This window comes from Phaseolus vulgaris, chromosome 11 (assembly GCF_000499845.2).
Source record: "Phaseolus vulgaris cultivar G19833 chromosome 11, P. vulgaris v2.0, whole genome shotgun sequence".
Classification (NCBI taxonomy): domain Eukaryota; kingdom Viridiplantae; phylum Streptophyta; class Magnoliopsida; order Fabales; family Fabaceae; genus Phaseolus; species Phaseolus vulgaris.
In genome coordinates, this window is record NC_023749.2 from 23,444,715 (window position 1) to 23,454,073 (window position 9,359).

Here is a 9,359-nt window from a genome sequence, read left to right on the forward strand (position 1 = left end):
ATTCTGCTCTCTGGGCACATGCACCACTTCAAAGGAGGCAAAGGAACTCTTCAATTCCTGCACATACGCCAAGTAAGCTGCCATTTGTGGATCTTTAGCCTGGAACTCGCCTGTTACTTGCCCCGTGACTAGCAGCGAGTCACTCTTAGCCATCAGCACCCTAGCTCCCATCTCCTTGGCCAGCAAAATTCCGGCGATCAGCGCCTCATACTCTGCTTGATTGTTGTTGGCTTTGAAGGCGAACCTCAGAGATTGTTCGATCAGCACGCCGTTGGGTCCTTCCAATATGACTCCAGCACCGCTGCCCTGCTGGTTCGACGATCCATCCACCGAAAGTACCCAATGGAAATCGTCTCCGTCAACCCGCGTCGCCTCTGATTTGCCCCTTGATCGGGCCTCGGGGCTCATATTTAATATCAAACTCGGACAACTCTACCGCCCACTTCACCATCCTTTCCGCAACGTCGGGTTTCTTCAAGACCTTCTGGATGGGCAGGTCAGTCATCACCAGTATTGTGAAACTATGGAAGTAGTGGCGCAACCTCCTCGCCGAAAACACCACAGCCAGCGCAGCCTTCTCCAGGGCCTGATATCTCGTTTCGGGGCCCTGCAACACCTTGCTCACAAAATAGATAGGCTTCTGAACCTGATCTTGATCCTGGGCGAGCACCGCACTTACCGCTCTCTCAGTTACAGCAAAATACAACCTGAGAGGGATTCCCACCAGCGGTTTGCATAGAACCGGCGGGCTCGCCAGATACTCCTTCAGTTTGACGAAAGCTTCCTCGCACTCTTTCGTCCAAACAAACTTATTATTGCGCCGCAGACATTGAAAATAGGGATGCCCCTTCTCTCCGCTAGCTGACACGAAGCGAGATAGGGCTGCCATCCGACCTGTTAGCTGCTGGACTTCTTTCACCGTAGCTGGGCTCCTCATCGCCAAGATGGCGGCACACTTGTCTGGGTTGGCTTCTATTCCTCTTTCAGTTAAGAGGAACCCCAAAAACTTTCCAGCCCCCACGCCGAAAATGCATTTCTCCGGATTGAGCTTTAACTTGAACTTGGCGATCGTCGCGAACAACTCTTACAAGTCTGCAACGTGCTTGCTTTTTTCCTGCGAGGTCACGACCATGTCATCGACGTAAGCTTGCACGTTCCTTCCCAGCATCGGTGCAAGTACTCGATCCATCAGCCTCTGGTACGTGGCCCCCGCGTTCTTCAGCCCAAACGGCATCACCTTATAGCAGTAACACGATTTCTCCGTCATGAAGGCTGTTTTCTCTTCATCCATGGGATGCATCTTGATCTGATTGTATCCCGAAAAGGCATCCAGGAAACTCAGCAACTTGCACCCTGCAGCACTATCAACCAGGGCATCAATGCTTGGTAAAGGATACGAATCCTTTGGGCAAGCTTTGTTCAGGTCGGTGAAATCGACGCACATGCGCCATTTCCCGTTACTCTTCTTCACCAGCACGACATTTGCCAACCATTCAGGGTACTGGACTTCCCTGATGTGGCCTGCAGCGAGGAGTTTCTGTGTTTCGTCCCTGATCGCCTGTCTCCTCTCCTCGTTGAACTTTCTTCTCCTTTGTCGCACCGGTCTCACCAAATTGTCCATCACCAGATGATGGCACAAGAAGTCGGGATCAATCCCGGGCATGTCCGAAGCGGACCATGCAAACGCGTCCAGATGCCGCTCAATCACCTTGGCGATCTGGTCCTGGAGCTCGACCTCCAAAGATCTTCCCAACTTGAAGATTTTTCCCCCGATCTCTTTCTCGAGCCACTGCTCGACAGGTTTTGGTCTGGACTCTCTGGCGATCACCGCCCTGGCGATTCCCTGTTCTCTCGCTTCCTCAGGGCGATTCCGCGTCTCTTCCCCCTCCAGACTAGCATTCCTCTCCCCCAGCTCAACATCCACCATCTCCACGTCTCTTCCGGCGGCCTCCTCTGTTACCGTCGATCTGGGCTTCACACCGGGAGGTGGGGTGGTTGTTACATAACTCACTGATCTTTTGTTTTTTAGGCTATTCTCATAGCACCTTTTCGTTTCTTTCTGATCAGACTTGATCGTGATCACCACCCCTTCCATGGACGGCAACTTTACCTTCATGTGCCGAGTCGGCGGAATGGCGCCTATCCTGTTAAGCGTGGGCCTCCCCAACAGGATGTTATACACTGAAGGAGCGTTTACGATGAGGTACTTGATTTTCTCCGTCCTCGAACCAACCTCATCTGTAAACGTGGTTCTCAGCTCAATGTACCCCCTAACCTCCACCTGGTCACCAGCGAAACCCATATAGGCACCCTCCATAGGACCTTAGCTGGTCAAGGGGCAACTCCAGCTGCGTGAAAGTCGGCCAGAACATCACGTCTGCCGAGCTTCCTTGGTCCACCAGAACTCTGTGGACCTTCCTTCCCACTGTAACCAACGAAATAACTATGGGATCGTTGTCATGGGGCACAACGTCCCGAAGATCCTGCTTGGTGAACGTAATGTCCACTTCCGGCGAGTGATCTTCAAACATATCCACTGTCATCACCGATCGCGCGTACTTCTTCCTCTGCGATGCGGTGCATCCACCACCTGAGAAGCCCCCTGCAATGGTGTGGATCTCCCCGTGGATAGGCATCTCGTGTTGCTGGGCTTCTCCACCTGCTGGCTGGGAACTCGACGCTCCCCCCGTCCTCCTGTCCAGCAGATAGTCATTTAGGAACCCGCTCTTAACCAGATCGTCGAGCTGATATCCCAAAGACAAACACGAGTCCAAAGTGTGGCCAAAACACTGGTGGAACTCACACCAGGCGTCCGGCTTTGACCCCAGCACCTTGTCGCCCACCTTCTCAGGCGCTTTCAACCTAGCAGATATGTTAGGAATGGCGATCAGGTCCGCTAGTCCCATGACAAATTTGTGCTTAGGCGGGTGATTGTATTCCCGGCGTGCTGGTTGCTGGCGTGCTTGGCTTCTTCCCTTGTTTCTCCTGTCGTAAGGATGGCGAGTCCTCTGGTCCTTCCTGGTCGCCGCCGCCGTTTCCAGCACCCTTTGCGGCTGGATCCTGGTCTGGGCGCGTGGCCTGGCGGGAGCCACGCTGCCTCTCTTCTCGGCGACTTCACTCTCGTCGGCGATGTGAGCCACCGCAAGTCGCCTGACTTCAGCAAACGTCGCTGGGTGAGCCCTGATCAAGGCCTCGCAGAATGGTCCCGGCTGCACGCCCTTCTTGAAGGCATAGACCAGCATTTCCTCATCCTTGGTCGGCGATCTGACCATCTGCGCTCCAAAGCGATTTAGGTAGTCTCTGAGGGACTCCCCATGGTACTGCCTTATATCAAACAGATCATAAGACACCCTGGGCGGTGCCTTATTCACGATGTACTGCTCGACAAAGATCTTCGAGAACTGTTGAAAATTGGTTATGTGGCCGTTAGGCAGGCTCACAAACCACTCCATCGCCGTTCCCTGGAGCGTACTCACGAACATCTTGCAGTAGACGGCGTCTGACCCTCCCGACAGCATCATCTGCGTATGGAACGTGGTTAGATGAGCCTCTGGATCCTCCACGCCGGTAAAGACAGCCTTAACCGGAACCACGCTCGTGGGAATAGGCGTGTCAGTAATCGCCTGAACAAAAGGCATTGGGAAAACACGAGGTGGCGTCGACGGCGCCACCTCTTCAGCAGAAGAACGTCCTTGCTGCTCGCGAAGAGCTTGACGCAGCTCCTCAGTCACCTTGCTAAGCTCCTCGTTCCTGGCGCGAGAGGCAACCAGGTCCTCATGTATTCTCGCCTGCTCTACGCGTGAGGCTTCCACAGTTGCCTGCAACGAGCGCATCATCTCTGCCATCTGCGCCATGGTCATGGCCGCGTCGCCTTCAGCAGCGACAGGCGCCACGGGGCTTGAACGATTGCTTCTCATTTTTCTCATGAACTTCAGCGAATCACAGGAATGCAGCGAACAATACTTCAACCACGATCGAATCAGCGATCAACCGGAGAAAATAGTGCGAAACTGCGCAAGAAAACTCAAGAACACCGTAAGCCTTCAAAGAAAACCAAAACTTTACCAGGAACCACCGCTTCTCGCGAACAACCAAACAAACGAAAGAACTCGAACTTCCACCACACAGATTACGCGTAAGCAGCAGGAAACCTCACTCCACCGATCGAAAAGCAAAACGAACGGTACAAAACGCAAATTCACCGAACGAAACTCAAACAAACCGCGAACGATGGTTGCACCAGCACACAACCACGCAGAAAACTTCGAAAACTTCCAAGAACTCACGCTGTGGATGGGAGCAAGTTTTACACGGCCCCACGGTGGGCGCCTGATGATCCTGCCCGTTGACCAGAACGCTGGAAACTGCCTCGTCAAAGGATCGACGTGTGCACCGCTTCGAACCTCCGTTCCTCTTCGAGATCCACCTCAAGAACCTGCAAAGAGACAGAGCGGCGCCACTGCGGCCGATCGCACTCCAACGCTCAAGTCAGTGACGGTATCACCAAATACTAAGAGAACAAGAACCGTGCAAATCCTCTCTCACAGTCAGCTCTATCACTCGCAAGCGTAAAGAGTATGAACTGAACGTGCGTACCTTAGAAAGTTTGTTAAGAACTCTTATATACCTGGCTGTTTTCTCTCTCTTGGCAGTTACAGACCTGGACACGTGGCTCGCATCCAGTCGTACACGTGCCATCATCTGGAGCCTCCTTGACTTGGCGCTGCTTCTACTCTTATTTTGGCTAAGTTACTTACGCATGGTACTGCCCAGTGCATAGCTAACTTGGGAGTGCGATCTCTACTGGAACTGGCGAGTTAGGGGTCTTCATACACCTTCCCCGTGGTCTCGCCGGCCGCCTTCATAATCTGCTTCTCCTTCATCTTTGGCGATGTGCTTGCTCTGGCGATCTCCGACGTGCTTGCTCTGGCGATCTCCTTCATCTGGCGACTTCATCTTTAACCTGGTGATCGCCGATTCTGATATGCTGGAGATCGGAACACGCCAATTTAACAATTGGCGACTACACGAGCTGATGGAAAAACGATCTTCTTCTAGTAATGATCTTTGTAATTTCTTCTTTGGATGAATGATGAAGGAGATATGATGAGCGGAAGCATTAAAGAAACTCAAGAGGAGTTTCCATGGATTGAAGTGGAGTAGGAATTTGTGAGAGTGAGAGGTGAGGCCAACTCACTAGGAAAGAGTCTAGGCTAAGTCTTGAAGGAGACTAACCTAGGGAGAACTTAAGAACAAGTAGAATGGCCAAAATTAGGCAACATTTCATTACTAATTCCAAGTTAAAGAAATACATGTATAAGAGACTCCTATTTATAGGATAAAGTCTCTCAAAAACTCTCAAATGAGAGTGTGACAAGTGTCACCACCTTATTGGTGCAAATCCTCTCCATTAAGAAGAAGACATGTGGAGACTCATGTCTTCCTTGCCTACATTTCTATTTGCACCCCTCTTTTACTATTTTACACATTACTTTGTTTTCTATTTACATCTTTCTCTACTTTGGCCCAAAATACAAGGCCCAAAACTTCCTAACTACTCTATACAATTTTTACAAGGCTAAGAAGAAGAAAAAGACTTTACAAACTCTTCATTAAAGCTCGATCTTCGTCTATCTTCTTGGCCGAAAGTTTTGAGGCTGGACGGTTTCCATCATCCCCTCCCTCTTGAAAAGGATCTGTCCTCAGATCTGAATCATGCTCAATGACAGCAACCTCGGTTTATTTGATGGTTTCCTCCTGGGTCAAATGTCAATCTGCAATAAACATCAAACAAACATGAGATAAATTTCCTTTTTAGAAGAAAATTAAAAGAAAAGAAAACTAAACAAAAATAAGTCCCCTTTTCTTTAAAATTATTTTTAAAGAAAAACATAAGGCCCATTTCAAAAATATTTTTGTTCACTTTGTGTTGTTTATTGCCCAAGCTAGGCAACAACATCACATAGTGTTGTTTTTGATATTTTTGTGAAGAAGAACGAGCATTATATAATTGAAAAGAAGAGTTCAAAGTATTGCAATCCCCCTTTAAGGATTCTTTCTCAACCATGCTTTCAGGGGGTGTCATAAAAGACTCTTCTTCTTTGTGGGTTTCCTCTTCTTCTTCCTTTTCAATCAAACATTCTTCTGTATTTTCTGTGGAGGAAATATTTATATCTATATTTGGTTCAGCTCCAAACATAGATTTTTCTTCAAGCACATCCTCACAAGGGTTTTCTAGAGAAGATAAAATGTTATCGATATCTGATTCAACTCGAAAAAAAGAGTTTTTTGTACTTTCCTTTTTCTCATTCTCTTCTTTCTTTCTGACAAGAGCTTGGAATTTTTCTCTAAACTCCTTTTCTCTTCTAACATATTCTTTTTCTCTGTATATAAAATTTCTCCCTTTTTCTACAAGCTCTTTCATTTCTTCTCTAAGCTTTTTCTTTTTCACATATGAAGGTGGAACAAACTTTCTTCTCATACACATCTTCAATTCATCCCAATTCAATATTTCTGATTTTCTACCAATTCTAACATCAGCTTCCCTTTGTATCCACCAAGACCTAGCATATTCTTGAAAACTTAGGGTAGCCATGGAAAATTTTCTAAATTCATCCAATTGATGTTTTTCAAAGATTTGATCAACTTTTGTTTCCCATTCTAAATATGCTTCAACATTTTTATTTCCATCAAAGTAAGGAATGTATACTTCAGGCTCGGTAGAATAATATAAACTTCTAGGCTCAAAACGCATCCCTTCCTTTTTTTGATAATGAGGGTTATAAATCTTTCTTCTACTATGATGATAAGTATACATAGACATATTAAGCTTTGTATTTAAAAGATTTTTCACAAGAAGGAAAGTGAGTTTAGCACACAAGGTAAATTCCCAGGAAAGAGAGGTGGGTCACAATGGACACTCTTAAGTACCAAGTCTTTCCTAGCCAGAACTTATCCCAATGCACTTCACAAATCTCCTTCCAATGAAAACTTCTTCAACACAAACAAAGAGTTTTCTAAAGAAAGAAACTAAAAGAAAGTTTTTAAAAACTAAGAATTTAAATTGCAAAAATTTAAACTAGACGACTCCTAATGGTGAGGCTTGTTGGCACTTGTGAACCTTCAAGACACACTCACCGTCTAAAGCGTGTATCTAATAAGAAAATTAAAGAAAACTTGTAGGAGATGGAAGAACACCAAAGGCTCTTCCAAGACACCTAAAGTAAAGATAATGGCCAAATTACAAAACAATTGAAATCACACAATTTTAAAAAATAATCTTCAAAGTTCTCTTCTCTTTTCTCACAAGTGTTTTCTCTCCAAGCCTTTACTTGTTTGTCCTCCAAAGGTGAGTACCCCTTGCAAAGTCTTTTGCCTTCTCTTAGGATGCTACCTAGAAGTTAGCTCAATTCTCACAAAGAACAAATTCAAGGTATATTCCACTTCAAGAGGTCAATAATAAAAGCAATAAAAGCTCAATTTGAAGAGTGAAACTCAAAGGAGATTAGAGATGACAAACACAAAGATTATCCATAAAATCAAGACAAGCAAGAAATTAAAGGTTTTCAAGAAAATAAGCACTCAAAAGAAGCACCTAAAGATTGGCACTAGAATTGGATTACAAAAAGAAAAACAAAGAATGATGAAAATTCTTAGTAGACCATGAAATCCAAAATGTTGCTGCCCAATGTAGCTTGGTCTAAAGAACTCAATTCTCGCGGGTCCTGCGCTAAGGAACTCCAATTGCCAAATTTCTCACCAAAATTTACGCTCCCTCATTATTCAACAAATTGCATTTAACTTTAAAGCATGGGTCCCACCGTGTGATTGCAAATTCCAGTAGCTGCCAATACACACTTCTAATTACTCAACACATAAGTAATTTTTGGTTAGTTAAAAGCACCCACAATCACGCTTTCACCAATTCAACAATTTCCAATTTGCTTTCACTGATTCTACTTTAATTTCTTCAATTAATTAATTAATTGCACACCTTGGTAGTACTTGATTCACCTGCACCTTCGGCACACCATTTCTCATCAAATTCTTCAAATTTACGGACCCCACAATTCACTGCATCAGCTTCAATCAATTTGTAATTCACAAATTGAATTCAAATGCAGACATACTTTTTTTTATTTAATTAAAATCTGCACCAAAATGATCAACAATTTCAAGCAATCAAATCTGAATCAGAACAGCTAGTATGAAGACCTACGATTGTCAATTGCAATTTTAAAATTCACCAACAGCTTCACTTTGCCAATTTCACAAGCTAAACCGGAAAATTCTGCATCAAGACTTGCACCAGTAAAATTCTTGCTTCAACAAAATTGAACCAATTTAGTTTCCGCACTTTGCTTTCTCTATCTCACTTTTCTTGCATTCAATGAGGCAATTTTAATTAAATCTCTGGATCAATACACCAACCAATTATGCGCCGGAATTTTACTCAATTAAGCATTGCATCGTAAACACCAATTATGAACCAAATGATGCAAACAATTCAAGTCATCATACTACATCACAACATCGTGATCAATTCATCAAACAGTTTCAATGCACAAAATTATACCACCAAATTTTACTAATCAAAAGAGAAACTGCACACCAATTTCGAAACCAATCACCGCTGCATCAATACCAGAAACATCAAGGGAAACACCAGAATTTATTAAAAAAATTGAATGAATCTAATTTTTTTTTTTTAATTCAATTAGGCAAATAAACCTCCACTACACACATGCATACTCCAGCTGCTGCCAAAATTTAAACCACAGAGGAATTTAAGCAAACAACTTATCTGCAGTTCTTGTTTACGTAGTTGCAAAACCAAAATTCTCACTAAACAATACGAACTCCAGCTTCAATTGATTTTGGTTCTGCACTCCAAACTGCTCTGTTCAACGCAGATGCCAAATTTCACTCTAATTCTAGAAATCATTTGAATGAAACACGCACCGATTCAAAATGAACAAATTGCAACCCACCGTTCACCTATTCTCCGATTAATCTTCTCCAAAATCGCTCCACAATACGAAGAACAATGAACGCAAAAGGTAGAACCAAAAATCTTCGGAATCGAAAGTGAAAGCGGAAGAAGAACTTACATGAATCAATTCATTCTTCACTGCTTTAATTCTTCGATTTTCAATTCACCAGACCAACTCGATCGTGATTCAAACAGATTTCTCCGGTCGTCTTCTCCGTTCACTGATTTCATTGGAAAACGCCATTGTCGTTTGCGATTCCTCCGTTCACAATTCCTCCGCGCGCGATTCCGATTTAGGTCATCGGAAATCACAAACCTCCGTTTTGCACCGTTACTATTCTTTGATCAATCTTCGCACACCGATTCA

At 44.8% G+C, this 9,359-nt stretch overlaps 1 long non-coding RNA gene across 2 annotated transcripts; it reads right to left on the bottom strand.

The window, feature by feature from the left end:
* Positions 1-5,262: 5,262 nt before the first annotated feature.
* Positions 5,263-9,104, bottom strand: LOC137828163 (uncharacterized). Of its 2 annotated transcripts, none has more exons than XR_011083818.1 (2): positions 7,994-9,104; positions 5,263-5,774 (listed from the first exon to the last, which is right to left on the bottom strand). It is a non-coding gene; the product is annotated as an uncharacterized lncRNA (long non-coding RNA). The 2 variants fall into 2 exon arrangements; XR_011083817.1 differs by having other exon boundaries at positions 7,307-9,104.
* Between the last annotated feature and the right edge of the window lie 255 nt (positions 9,105-9,359).